Source organism: Scardinius erythrophthalmus (assembly GCF_964197995.2).
Source record: "Scardinius erythrophthalmus genome assembly, chromosome: 8".
Lineage (NCBI taxonomy): Eukaryota > Metazoa > Chordata > Actinopteri > Cypriniformes > Leuciscidae > Scardinius > Scardinius erythrophthalmus.
This window is the reverse complement of record NC_138228.1, coordinates 11,627,478-11,643,557: the sequence shown is the minus strand read 5'-3', so window position 1 is coordinate 11,643,557 and position 16,080 is coordinate 11,627,478.

Sequence of the window (16,080 nt, the reverse complement as noted above, 5' to 3'; positions counted from 1 at the left end):
CGCCTCAGGGTGGAGTCTCCAATCCCCTGGCCTCAGCCCCTGCCTCGACAGGCTGTCTGCTCCTATATTCTGGCCCTTTGGAATATACACTGCCCTCAGAGAGAGTATTTTCCCTAGGGACCACAGGAGGATCTGGTGTGCCAGTTTGCAGAGTGGACGCAACCGCAGACCCCCCTGACGAATTATGTAAGAGACCACCATTGTGTTGTCTGTCCGAACAAGCACATGATGGCCCCTCAGGTCTGGGAGGAAATGTCTCAACGCATTGAAGACGGCCATCATCTCCAGGCAATTTATGTGCCGCTCCCCAGCTGGTGAGGGAAGCGTGTCGAGATCGCAACTCGATGGCAAAGAGCTCTCAACACCGGACCCTGGGACAGGAACCAATGTTTCCTCCACATAACCAAGGCGCGGCGACACCGCCGCGTGATCTTCATCATACGGAGTGGGTTTCCCCTCGGGGAGAACCCTCTGGTCCTGAGCCACCACTGCAAAGGTCTCATGTACAGCAGGCCAAAGGGTATCACATTGGACGCTGCTGCTATGAGGCCTAACAGTTTCTCGAACTGTTTCACAGTGCGTGACTGGCCTAGCTTTAGCTCTTTCGTGGCTATGAGGATAGCAGCTACACGAGCGGGCGATAGGACGGCTTGCATCGTAACCGAATCCTAGACCACACCAAGAAAAGTGGTCCTCTGTACTGGAGAAAGCACACTCTTCTTGGCATTGAGCCTCAACCCCAATTTCTGCATGAGCGAGGATGACATCTTGATGCCGAACCACAAACTGTTCTGATTTCGCTAAAATCAGCCAATCGTCTATGTAATTCAGAATGCGTATGCCCTGCAGCCTGAGCGGGGCCAGAGCTGCATCTACACACTTTGTGAATGTGCAGGGTGATAGAGCTAGACCGAATGGAAGCACCCGATACTGGTATTCTTTGCCCCCGAAAGAAAACCTCAGGAACCTCCTGTGCTGAGGGAGGATGGAGACATGGAATTATGCATCTTTCAGATCTATCGTGACAAACCAGTCCTTGGGTCTGATTTGACTCACGATCTGTTTGAGTGTCAGCATCTTGAACTTGAGTCTCTGAACTGTACGATTCAAACGACGAAGATCTAGTATGGGACGCAACCCTCCATCCTTTTTCGGAACAATGAAATAACGGCTGTAAAAACCCCATTATCTGTTGGGTGAATACACCTGCTCTATAGCCTCCTTTACTAACAGAGCTTTCAACTCTAGCTCCATTACCAGAGCCTGCTCGGGATGTACTACTGTGAGCAACACCCCGTTGTAGCGTGGTGGACGAGAACCAAACTGGATTCTGTAACCTCTTTCTACTATCTGCAGGACCCATCGCAACCCCCTTATGTCTGAATATATGTGAACTTGGGGGCTGAAAAGACGGGACGAGTATGGCTTATTCCACGATCTAGACAGCTCACTGTGCAGATCGGGGAAAAATGGAAGGCCCCGTGATGGAGGTGAAACTTTAGATGTGAGGAAGCCCCTTTTCTCAACTGGCCATTCAATATGTAGTTTATCTACAGCACGAGTAATCACCTCCACCAGCTCCTCATATGCTGGGGAAAGAGCTGGCGAATCCTCTTCCCCCCTGTTTGTGTCACTTTCAATGCTCAGTACATCTACCTCCTCGGAGCTAGAGCACTGAAGCATTGGGCTCTCTTCCCGGGCGGAAGAAGCTGCAGCGCGGGCTTCTGACACCGGAGAGAGAGCACTGGATCCCCCAGGTAAGGGAGGAGATAAGGCCCTCAGACCCGTCTCCATCCCCGCTGAGAGATCCATTTGCGATCCCCAGGAATGCTTTCTCCGTGCTGCCTCAGCAGCAGTGGGTCCAGCACCCTGAGGATCGCGAGCCTGGCCACTTTCGTCAAAAAGTGACAGGCGGGAGCGGAGCATGCGAAGCGGAGGGCTTCTCACAATGCTGGCAATCAGCCCCCTCGAAAGCTGATACCGCATGCTCCACTCCCAAACACATCACATAAAGCTTTTGTGTATCCCCACCTGTTAAATAGCACGGGCAGGGAGAAGCACACAGTTTGTATAATTGTTTCGCCATAGTGTTTTTCCGTAAAAGACAACAGTAAATATAACAGACAGTATAGACACAGATCGCTTGCTGAGGCAACAGAAGCTAATGCTAACGCTAACGCTTTTATCTCTTCCTGGTCATGACATCACCCGCCCGTGACGTTCATTCTTTCCAATAGACTAGTTGACATAGATGCTTCAGACGCAATCACGCTGGGGGCGTTCCCAAAGCGTCATCGAAGCATCGCGAGTTCCCTCGAAAGGGAACCAAAGTGTAGCAAAACATGGCACCCTTCTTCTGCGGTCCGGATTCTTGTTTTTTCTTTCTCCCCCACCCTCTCTCATTAAAACTGTCACCAAGCTGCTCCCCTGGGAGTGGTTTAAAAATAACACAAACGGCACAAGCATCACACATCAAAAAGCCACTACTCCTTTTAACAAGGTTTGTTGCAGGTTTTCTCTCTCTGTTATTTGTATCGACTCTCTTTTAGCCTAAGCCCTGGTGCAATAACTAGTTTCACAGCATGGTGTTTTCCTTTTTCAAGAAAGCTAAAACAAAGAAAAAATATTTTGTATATATATATTTCATCTCAAACCAAAAGTTGAGACCAGGGGCCGGTTGCATAAACCTCTAAGACTAGTCTTACAAGTTAGACATCTATTTATTTTCTTTAAGACGGTTCATAGCTTTTTAAAATCAGTTACATAAAAACGTAGATAAGCCTACTTTGATACCGAAAACTAAGACTGACTGCCCCTGACTAACTGCTAGTAGGTCATACTAGAACTTAAGACACTGTCTTAACATTATGGCTATGTTTATGCAACCGGCCGCAGATGTGACCCGGTCTGAGCCCATAACGACGGACAAGAGCTCAAGGCTAATCGGGAATCAGGAATCATATAGAAAACTGCATTACAATACAACTGGATGAAACGTAATATGAATCTTCTCATACAGTACATGAATTGTAGCATTGCAAAATATGTAACGGGGCCTCTCTTTATAATCATAATTGTTTTGTGGACACAGGGTATGAATATGGATAAAGAGGCGAATTTGCATAATGAGACTAATCTGAAATCAATTAGTAAATACATCTGGAATTTTTGCAGCAATTTAATTAGCATTGTAATTTAAGAAAAATTAGTTTAGAACATCTAGCAAATGCAATCACTAGTTGATGCATTACGTATTGATTTTCCTAGCAGATGATAGATGATCATTTCCATTGAAATGATGTTATAATACTGTGCAGAAATAATACTGGTCAGGCATCTGAGAACAAAAACAACTGAACTCACAAAGTCCCCACAAATGGGAATTATTTAAAAGATTATGTGTAAGGCAGCACATTTCCATTGTGTTTTCTGGAATGTTTCTTCAAGTTCTGTCTTTTCAGCTGTCAGTACCGTGCGGACAGATGGTCAAGATCTTCAGTGTTGTGTAAAGCTATAATAGCTGTATTTTATTCTGTGGATCATACACCACCATCCATAAGTCTGGGGTCAGTAAGATTTTTTTAAACTTTTGAATTACCACTTTTATTCAGCAAGGAAACAAATTTTATCAAAAGTGACAGTAAAGACATTTATAATTTTACAAAAGTTTTCCATTTCAAATAAATTATGTTTATTTCCACATTAATAATAATAAGAAATGTTTCCTGAGCATCAGATCAGCATTTCAGAATGATTTCTGAAGGATCACGTGACACTGAAGACTGGAGTAATGATGCTGAAAATTCAGTTTTGTATCACAGGAATAAATTACATTTTAAAATATATTAAAACAGAAAACAGCTATTTTAAATTGTAAGATTATTTTACAATATTACTATTTTTACTGCATTACTATAAATACTGTACAGCATATACTGTGTGTATACTGTGTTTATTCTTAAATAAATGCAGCCTTGGTGAGCATAAGAGATTAAAAGAAATCTTATTGAAACAAAACTGTTGAACAGCAGTGTTCATTGAAGAGATGGGAATTGTGTATTAAAGTAAACAGGGTCGAGTCTGATTTCATGTTAAGAATAGAACAGAGTCTAAGAATCACATTCACATTAATGATTTAACATGACATATGAAGCAGATTACACTCACCATCCTTATCAGCTCTCTGGAAAATCTGAAATGAAACACACACACAAACACACACACAGAGAGAGAGAGAGAGAGAGAGAGAGAGAGAGAGAGAGAGAGAGAGAGAGAGAGAGAGAGAGAGAGAGAGAGAGAGAAAAGTATATTAATACAAATTATTAATCATTTTAATTCAAATTATCATTTGAATTCACCTAAACTTGCTAATTATTTAGCCAAAACATGCGGCTCAACATTCAAATACTGGTAGTGTTGCTGTAAGCAGTCTGTAGCGCGCTTTCAGAAACCCTCCACCTTCCCCAGCTCCACCTGTATAGATCTGCTACGGGGTTATTTCATGTGTTACATGTGCAGCAGTATTGGCAGTAGAAGTCTCGGTCCTTGCTCTGCAGCAGCGTAGCAGACTATTCCGCCAAGACCAAATACATTAGCATTGCCATAGCCATTACCATGCTCATCTCTATTACCATGTCAATCTCTCCGAGAGTTATCATGACAGAAATACAGTAACAAATATTTTAAAATAGTGGCTGAAGAAAAGTAAAGTACTGTATGTATTAGAAAAAAAGACTAATTAAAAAAGAGTTATTAAAATAATGTCTCTCTGTAGGGTTCAATGTCAGTCAACCTGAGGAGGTGGTTCTAGGCTGCGTGCAATTGCATGATACCTCAGCCCTTAACATGGTGCAATGAATCCTTCCATTGCATTTAGAAAACCACCAGCACAAATGACATTATAACCTTTAAGTTTGTTTTTGTTTTTTTAATCAAGACTAAGTTAGTTTGTCTATTGCCGATGTGTTTGATGGAACTTGTGAGAGACTGAGTGAGTTGCTTATATCTGTAAGAGCAACCTGACAACACTGTCCAGTGAGATGTGAAATGGACCACTTAAGACTCTCTTGTAACAAAGGAAAATCACAGTCAATAGAATGTGCTGGGAAGCGTTACTCACTAACTTACGGGCTAATTTTACAGCAGGTGATCCATTCAGACCTTCTAATTTTCTTCTTTTGAACTAGAAGCATATTCTTGGCGATTAAAAGAGGAGAGTGATTGTAGGAACAGCAACATTAGCCCATTAGGGCTGCACAATTAATCGAATTTCTAATCGCGATTACGGTTACGGATGCCACGATTACGTAATCGTTCAAAGCAGCGATTACAAAAAAAAAGAAAAAGAAAAAGCCGCTTACATTATTCTGCTTGGTGTGTTTAGAGCACGTTAGAGAGAACTGTTATGGAGTGGTATTAAGCGCCATCTAATGTCAGGGAATGAATTTGCATGTTCACTCGGCTCATCGTCAGCGAAAATCGCTTGGGTGTGAACCATAGGTGTGAACACAAAAAACGCGTTGAAAAACGCTGGTGAATAACGCGCGCCGATATTCGTCCCGGTGTGTACGGGCCTTTACGCTGTGAGAGACGAACCACGACTACTTCAGATAACCCAGCACAATTAGGAACTACTAGAGACGTAAGTGTACACTGAAATAAAAAGTCTCTCACCTCAGAAAAACCGACTTTCCTGCGCGCACTCTTCAATTGCACGCGCAAATATCGCTTCACTAACGTTATATATAAAGGTAAAGCGCAAAATAAACTAGCATGCAACGTCGTTAAGTTTTAAATTAGAAAAAAAAAGCGTTTTCCATATTCAGTATCTGCGGTCAGATGAGATGTTGTCAGGTTATATGTGTCATTATTCTATCGTTATTTTCATAACTTGATACGAAATAAAAAGTCTCTCACCTCAGAAAAACGAAATGTCATGTCATGTTTGTCGTTACACTGCCTGCACTTTGTGTGTCACCATGGTAACTGTTGTTTCCATAACCCCAAAATGCCACTTATTGGCTATTTTGTATATTTTTAAATGACTGTGGCTAAGATTGTATTAACAAAACCTAGTTTGGGACTGCTATTTAATAACCTCGTAGGCCTACTGTTTATTTATCAGAGTATTAGTCATATTCTTACAATTTATTTGCATATTAAGTAAAGGGGGACAGTAGCCTACTTGTGTGTGTCAACAATTTTTGTGTAAACAAATGTATTATAATAGGCCTATATAATTCCTAAAAAGGTGGGTCACGGCTTGATGACCATGGGGAAATGTACGTGGGTCCCATGGCCAAACTATTCAAAACATCATTGTGATAATCGTAATTAATTACAATTTCAAGGGAATAATCGACAATTATGATTTTTGTCATAATCGTGCAGCCCTACGATCAATACTGTAATGTATTTTACAAAGCGCTCAAGAGGCACTATTGGTATTTAATCTTCCTTGCTGTTTTATATCTTAAAGGGATAGTTCGGCCAAAAATGATATTAAACCCATGATTTACTCACCCTCAAGCCGTTCGAGATGCATATGTCAATCATTTTTCAGACGAACACATTTTCAGTTATTTTAGAAAATGTCTTAGATCTTTCAGTGGTTATAATGTCAAGTTATGGGGTCCACCTATGTGCATGCATCCTTCACAAAAGTAATCCATCCAGCTCTAGGGGGATAAACGAAGGCCTTCTGAGGGTAATCCGTGTGGTTTTGTCGTAAAAATATACATATTTAAAACTTTATAAATGAAAATAACTGGCTTTCGGCAACGGTCGAACAGTAGTTAAAGACATCTAATATAAAGTGTGACCTATCATCCTTTTTTCATCATTATCTTCCTGAACTGTTTGAGAATAAAGGGGATGCACGAAAGGTATACGGTTGTTAAAAACCATTTGTAAGGTCTGACAATATGAAGTTACCTAATGTAGGTGACCCAATTTGTTTGTACCTCGGAAGATTTATCTCTGTGTGATAGGAAAAGGGGACAGCTACAACAACAACAAAAATTCACCAGTGTTCATGTGAACTACAAAGCAACAAGTTGAGAAAAGAGAGCAAAACTTACAGCGGGAGAAACTAAATGAATAGTACAGTTAAAGTACATATTCATAGAGCTATTCATGGTTAATATGTATTTGAATACAAAAAAAAATCATTGCTGAGAAAAATACTCTTTAGTTGTTCATTGGTTTCTCAGCTACAAAACAATGAACTAGAGAGTGTAAACCAAAACTACCATCTCATTATCACAGGAAAAGAATTAGGCTCTACTTTACGACAGTAATCTAATTATTGACCTTATTCTGAATAAGACAATATTCTGATTAAGGTGTTTACATGAATTGCTTTTAGAATATTCCTTTTATGTTACCAGTTTTTCATTAGAGAAAGATTAATGGCACACGTCATTACGTCACCATGCCATGCCGTCTGACATTCCCTCCATGTCAACATACAATTCATCTTCGTTATAGTACCATATACAGATTAGGGTGTTTTCATTTTTAATTTTACGAAAGCTTCAAGTGCAATTAATTATTTGTCATGCAATATGTGCAAATAGACGAGGGCGGATACAAATTCTGAAGCCATGTTCTCTTGTTTGCCATCAAACGGTTGACCACTGCCCAGGGGCGGACTTTACCATTAGGCAAAGGTCGGCAATTGCCTTGGGCCCCGAGCTACCTAGGGGCAGGCGCGGATTTATGGGTGGGCCTGGGTGGGCACGTGCCCACCCAGATTGACCGGTGGCCCACCCAATCAGATTAATAAAAACAATTTAAATTTTTAATTTTAATAATAATAATAATGAATTAATAAATAATTTCATTTTAATAGTTTCCTGAGGACATTTATGTACAATAGCTACGAAAAATAGCTACAAAAGAAAAATATTATGTCGGCATATCACGTGTCAGTCCAGTAATGCTATCACGCAACACCACTCTCTACTTGCGACTCGCGTGACAGACAGATGAACTTCAGGTTTGAAGCAGCCGCGGAGGGCTGACTGACATGAGTACAAGGTAGTTAAATTCACTACCTACGTACCGATCTGCTATACTTGACATATTTATCAGGCGTGCGTGTTACATAGGCGTAATTTGCGAGTGGGGCGGGTGGGACATGTCCCCACCACTTTTTAAAACATTTCGCGGCACGAATGTACCAATTCTACAAATAAACATCTCCAGTTAACCAGCAGAGCATTCATTTCGTTCGTTTGTTAAATAAGAGACGATCTAGCGCTGAAATGTGTTTTTTAAATCAAGTGATGAAAGTGCTTGTTGCCGCTGCGATAAGTGGCGCGGATACAGTGTTTTCTCGTGTGGCTCGCGCACACACCGCACTGTCTTGACTCGACGGACGCGCGCTTCAATCCGTTGCGGATACTCTCTATTCGTTCTGGTGAAATCACACATCATAATGCACACGTGTCCCTCCTTGATATACAACCACTGATGAACATAATCAGTTTTGATGAAAAAAAAAAATAAAAATTAGGCTGGTGCGGACTAGATCCCACAACCTCTGACACTGTTGGCGAAAGTTCTACCACTGGACCATTTAGGTGTACGTTGTTCAAGTAAGCGAATCTATGTATTTTAGTCACACAACAAATCTATTATACAGCATATATTTGGCTACATCTCATTAAACGACAAATGTAGCATACTATTTAAATCGATGGACATCGTAATGTTATTGTACAATGTACATATATCTAATTTAGCAAAGTTACGCCACTGGGCGTGTATATAAGCTTAAAAAACCGAGGCCCCCCCGTATATTCACCAGGCCCACCTATTAATGACATTCTGTATCCGCCACTGCCTAGGGGCCCCCCAAAATGCCCTATTAACTTATGCTTAAGGTTTTTTTGTTTGTTTGTTTTTTTAAATTATATTTTTCTAAAACTCAATTTGCGAAAAATGGCATCAAATCATTAGTGTCGTAGACAGGAGGGGGCCCCCTGCCTCACTACATTGGACTATTCCATTATCTCACTTACTGCGCGCATCTGCGAAAGTGACAACCTGGCTGTGACAAAAATCCTGACGAAGAAAAAGAAGTGATTGACAGACAGAGTGTAGGCCTACAGAGTAACAGACAGAGTAAAAATGAAGCGAAGCTAGCTACCCAAGCGGTGCTGAAAAAAGGAGGAAGCGGGAGGAAAGCAAAATGTCCGTAAAGGTGCGTGGCGCGAAAGATAAACAACACGCAGTAACAGGAGGACTGGGAAATACACAAACAGAGCAAGACGAGTCTAAACGCGAAAATTTAAAGTTTCGAAGTTACCCAAGCGGCTCAAATAAAAGAAAAAAGTGAAAAGACGCTGATAAGTATTTGGGAACGCTGCCAAAGATGACAAACTTTTTTACGGCTACTGTTGGGGATAGGCTACAGATCAAGAACAACAACGTCCAACGCACAGAAAAATCGTGAAGCAATGAGGACACGGAGATCGACAGACTAAACTGAGCAGTTTACTTATGAATCATGATATTTAAAAAAATCTCAGCTCTCAGATTCTGTCAATTCTATTACGAAATTCAAACAATAAATACCGTTTTGCCGTTTTAAGGTACGTGACAGATTCCTATAGCGGCACTTGAACTGATCATAGCTAATAGTAAATAAACACGAATTAACAATGTTGAAAGATACAGTATAACTTACCGAAATGTATATTCCTCATTCATAATATCGATCAATAAGTGTTTTTTTCTTTTATGGGCTTTTATTTCTTGAGAAAACGTAATGCCTATCTTGTGAAACGTTACCTAATATTTATCCAAATGAGTCAATATTGAATCAAATGACAAGAATTTAATCGAAATGGTGAAATTTGTCAGGCAAAAAAAAAACATAGCTTACCAGAAATTGTACCATGTAAACATTGTAACATGTTACTGTTTAGGAGTAAAGAAGTGTATGCAGTATTTAAAGGGGACGTTTTTTTTCTCCACTCTAACCTTTACTTCCCCGTAGATTAGCTTTACCTGCCTATCCACCATTCAGTCAGTACATATTTTTTTCATTCTCTTTTAAAGATTGGATGGGGAGGGGCCCATAGCCTACCTACCTTCGCCTTGGGCCCCCGATTAGCTAAATCCGCCACTGCCACTGCCGTGTGTGTATGTGTCCTGTCACAAAATGCGGCGAGAATTCACACGACTTTAATAGTACTGCACCTTTAAGATGTGTAGCCTACATGTCTATAATGCACTTCGATAATGCGACTGAAATAGGAATACTCCACGTCTTAATTCGATTTGTGTTTACTTCGAGTATGACTTTACCGGATTAAGGTAATCAGAAATCCCTGTTTACATTGTAGTTTGTTAATCAGAGTATTGTCTTAATCGGCTTAATATCGGAATATTGTTGTCCATGTAAACGTACTGACGCTTGTTTCCAAGTTTCTCTTTACGGCTAAAAGACTCTTTATAACACTGATTCTTTGTGTTGACAAAAGGAGATATAACGATGAGTGAAAGAGAGTGAGGTATTAGGCAAAGAGTGATAAAGATTGATAAAGAGTTTTTGAATGAAGAGAGTCTGGCTCAATGAATGGACTTGTTTAATATGTGGACTCACATTTAGACTTGCTAAGTCAGTTGGATTGATTCTCTGTGCTTTGGATCAAATCCAATTCACTTAACAAATGCCAAGTATATTTGCGTCAATAGTGCGATGAAGTCTTTAGTAAATGTCAAGTGCAGTCACCATTTGATCATCTATCTGTTACATTAAAGTCACCATGAAATCAAACTTGACAATTCCTGTTTTTATGGAATATTGCAGTATTTATTATAAATGAGTAATACGTCCGTGCAGATCATTATTTTTTTTAATTCATGTGCCCTCCTAATCTTTAATAAAAATATCTTCCCCTCCCTTTTGCAGCGACATCTCTTCTCTTCTCTGATGACGTGTTTACTGGTGTGAGGGCGGGACAACCTGTCACTCACATGACATCACACAGTAATAGCAAACCACAACCATCCAATCCCGACGAACAAAATCAAGTCCCGCCTGACATTTTTTCTTGTTCAAAAGTGGAAAAAAGTGTTCAAAAAACATTAAATCGACTTAATTACTTCCTTAAGCCAGATGAGGTCTGGGACCTGAGACATGAATACTGTGAAACACACTTAGCCTTCTTTATGACAGCTTGTTACTTAGTTTTCTCTGTCTGGTTTGAGGAAGCCGTGCTGAGAGAATTCAACACACCTTGAATCCATAACTTGTCTAGCCGGTGAATCGAAAGCTTTCTGAAATGGAAACAGTGCTCTTTACAACTGCATGCTGCTTTAGACACTTTTAAAATGAATCTGTGGCTCAGTTGTTTACCAATACAGTGTTAAGGCTCAGTCAGGCTGATCCTGGAACAGAAGTGGCAGCAGACATGTCATTTGGTAGAGATGAGTTAAGTAATGGAATTCTCTCACAAAGCATAGGGGAAAATCAATTCCCCTACAAGCACCTGCCCTCCATACCATATGTACAAGCGCTCACTATCCATAAAAGACAAATTATCTACAGCACCTCATTATCTGCTTAACCCCTCCCTTATTAATTTCCTCCACCTTCACTATTGTATTTATACTAGGGTGCATCGGTGCCTCTGGTCTTTTTCTGAGGTTTTTAATTCGTTTTTGTCCCCTTTCCTTTCTAGTCTGGTTACCTGAGACTGTAGGCTATCTGGGTTTGGGACTGAACTACTTATCACTCTCTTAAATGTTTTAACTTCTCCCCAAAAAGCAACGTAGAAATCTGTGAATATAATGCATATAATTATCTAGCAGCAATGAACAATAGGCTACTGTTGAAGGCTATATGCTAAAAATGCAGAAAGCTACAGCTGGATGCATCACTGCTGTTTTGTACTAGAATGTGTGTTCATATTATTTTACAATTAGGAGGATTATTTCATTGCACATACTAAAAGCTCAACGGTACTTCCATTCAACTGTGAATGCGAATGCAGACTGTGCACATACAAGAGTCACATTAGGGGGGTGAGGAGGACTGTAACACCCTGAATGGGGTTTATTTAGCAACAATGACCATCTAACAGTATATTATCTGACTTATAACGTGACTACTTAGCAAATAAATAACTACTTGTCTTGTACATGAAATATTGATTGAGTTGAGAAATTATTTTTATCATCGTAGCCTACTAGATTATCTTCCGCCAAGAAAAATAGTCCATTACTTCAGAGACTACATGAACTTTTCAACAATATTACATCATCAATTTAAATATTGTAAATTAAATTGCTGTGAATTAAAATAACTTCTTTTTCTAGTTATCTGGGATTTAGAACCGTAAGTTACTTGTAAGTAGGCTATCTGTCATCAGTATTTCTTTTCGGTTCATTGCTTTGTTTTTTGTTTTCTTGCTTGGACACTCTTGAGCTTTTATCAAAGGTTTTAAGCTCACAACACAATGTAGGCCTATACTAAAGTCAAAACAAACCATTTTTATCGTAGTATGTAGGCCTAACCATTTTTAGTCGCACGATGGCGCCAGGTTACTTTGCGATGAATGTAAAGATGCGCGGAGTGATACGTGAGAGTAGCGTCGGTATTTAACTATGGTATTTTACTATCGTCAAGTTCAAAGCGAAATATCTAATTTAGATTATTAGCTATTATACAAAAATTGATTGCATGCGATTAAACAATCAGAATTTAGTAGGCTACTCCAGAAAAACGTGTAATAATCTAAAACAGCCTATTAGCCTACATTGACATGCAAAGTGTCAAATTCATAACTGTTCTGCAAACTGGGTGGATTTAATAAAAAAAAAGTTAAATAGATTCAAATTCATAAAGTGTATTTGCCTTGCTGTAATTGCTTGAGTATCAAAGGTTGGTGAGATATTTTTTTAACTGTTCAAAACTTGGTTAATTGTTTATTGCGATTGAATAAAGTTGAACGAGTGCATGCATTTCATGTTTCTTTATACAATGATAAAATATTAAAAACCTACGTCCAAAATGACAAGAGATGCCCTTTCGTGGCTCCGGTGCAAAGAACTGCTCCTGAGACACCGCCGCCTCCTCCTTCACATATTCCCGAGTAGAGATGCTTTTATTGTCGCTCATCTTGGTGATTATCCAGCGGACGAGCCCGTCAATTCCACCGGGCTGAGAACCGCTGTTTCCGGACTGTGCAGCCGTCGCTGTCTCGCTGTCCTGAGCCCCGGGTTTGCGCTGGTCTTTGCTGTCCTGTTCCCGGAGTTAAGCTTGCTCTTTGTGGAGCAGTTTTTGGACACCGTCCCTGCAGTAGCGCGCTGCTTGTTCACACATCCTTTTGCCGCGGAGCGTTCATGCTGCGCGCTATGGGGGCGATCCCTCCTCCTCTATGACATCAGCAGCGGCACACATCCCAAAACTCAGCCCTCCTGTCTCAACTAACCGGGGGTGCGTTTCCCGAAAGCATCGTTGGCCAACTATGGTCGCAAGTTCCGTCGTTACCAATAGAGTTCAATGGACATTGCGATGAACTTGCGACCATAGTTGGCCAACGATGCTTTCGGGAAACGCACCCCGGAGCAGTTCAATAAGTGCCATCCATTTAGTCCAGATGCAGAAAAATGCTAGAAAAAGCATTATTAGCACTTTAGAGAGTAGCTAGGCCTACTATTAAATAGGGAATAGACTGTATGCCCATTGATCCCAGACAGCTTTTAAATAATAAGGTAATGTTGCTAAAGTCCATTTTTGGCTTAGTTTACTCAAGTAACTCTCAGTTTTAGATCTTTGCCATTTGTGGAAACATATGATCCGTATTTTCCTCTACATGGCTATTAAAAAGACACAATAAATACACCTAATTGCATGCTTTTAAGTCATTATCCCACAGAAATAACGATATTTAGGCCTATTCTATATAGGCTAGATGCAGTTAAAGGTAGGCAATATTTTCATAAACACTTTTGTTATTCTTGTTGAAACCCTCTTAAAGGAATAGTTAACTTTAAAATGAAAATTCTGTCATCATTTACTCACCCTCAAGTTGTTTCAAACCTGTATGAGTTTCTTTCTTCTGCTGAACACAAAAGAAGATATTTTGAAGAATGTCAGTAACCAGACAGTTGATGCGCGCCATTGACTTCCATAGTAGGAAAAACAAAATTCATACAGGTTTGAAACAACTTGATGGTGAGTAATTAAAGAGTAAATTTTCATTTTTAAGTGAACTAGTCCTTTAACATCCTGATAGCAATCGATAACAGAAGTGACCGAAATATTACAAAATGTACAAATATCATCTGTTGAAGTCTCTGAACCAAAAAATGTTTGTCCAGTCATTGCATTCGGTCCAATGTCACCTGCCTGTCAGCGTATACAGCAGTTACTACTGAACCAAAACAATGAGCGCTGTGTTCACGCCATGTCATAACCATATTTTAGAGACGGCAAGCCGTGACGTTCTACTCTGAGTTGTTCTCTTTACCACACATAAACAAACTCAGTGGTATATTGTGGCACGTGCAGGGAGCAAAATGACACTAGCGAATGGTTATTCTGGCTCCTTTTTCAGTCTGAGAAACCAGATGCAGAGACAGTGGGGATGTGCCTTTCACATGAGATTGGACACACTGAGGCAGACTGATAATATATGTGTTGTTCATTTATATATTATATTTATTAGACTGCATACATGTCTCAGCTAGCAGCAGTTATATTGTTAAGGTGAATATAACCACATATAAACAGGTAGAAAAATATAAGCTAAGTGTGAGTGTGTGTGAGTGTGTGTGTGTGTGTGTGTGTGTGTGTGTGTGTGTGTGTGTGTGTGTGTGTGTGTGTGTGATCAAAAACACTGAGCTCTATAGTAATATTACATTTTTAAAATACTATAAAGCTTAGTATTTTTGATCACACACACACACACACACTCAAGACTATCTGGAACACTTAAATTATTGATGACACTTCATATGAGCAGTGCTATTTTAGTATAATTTACATATATACTATTATAGTTTTTATTCATATTTTAAATTAGCTTTTAGTTTAATATTTTTAGATTTCACTTTCATTTTAGTTTAAGTTTTAGTAACTTTGTTATGAGCTTTTGACAAGTTTTTTTATATTTCTATTTATCTTTAACTTAATTTGAATTCCGTTTTAGTTGTTTTGGTACTTAGTAGCTATTTATTTTAGCCAAGGATACATTTTTCATTTTCATTTGAGTTTATATTTATATATAGTTAACAATAACAGCACAGATATAATGAGTAACTTCTAACGTCAGCCTGTCTATGCAATCACTCCACTCACCCACTTTCTGTTTTTGAGATTTAAATATGGCCAGACAAGTGAGTAGAAACTATTTCCAAAAAGCATGCAGGAAGGCTTGGCTGGGAAAATGAGAGATGAACCCACACATATGCACTGCATATGAGTATGAAACATGTACACTATATGCGCACACACACACACACACACACACGAACCTAGAGGGAATATACCTCCCATCATGCCTCAGTTGATAGGACATGTTAAAGGTGATGTAAGAGCAACAAGTGCACCTCCTGGTGGACTAAAGAGGAGCACCTGAAGCAACAGCAGTTCACTTGATACTTGATTCGTGTGATTCAAACAGTAAACCTGAGAGCTACAGAAATGTTTATTTTTCTGTCCATTTAGAGTCTTTACAATACATTTGTGTTTTGTTTAAAGAAGCATATTTCTTCAAACTGAAAGATGGATTAAAAATGAATAAAATCATCTTTATGTGAAAAGAACAAATTTAAAACTTAAAGGTGCTCTAAGTGATGTTGGGTGACGTCACTTCTTGTTGACGTTTGAAGTATTGTCAAACAAAACGGACCCAAACCCCACCCCCAAATCCTTCTTGTCGGTTATTGGCTGGAACAGTTTGTTATGTTTCGTGGTGCGGGTGAGACCAGTTTGTTTTTGTAGCCGTTTGTGGAGCCTGTGGTGTCTGCAGGGACAGTGTTTTTTTACAGTGTGTTCAGGGGACAGGCAGCTAGCGGATAGTGAGGAGATGCTTGCTGTATGTGACAAAAAATGTTTTT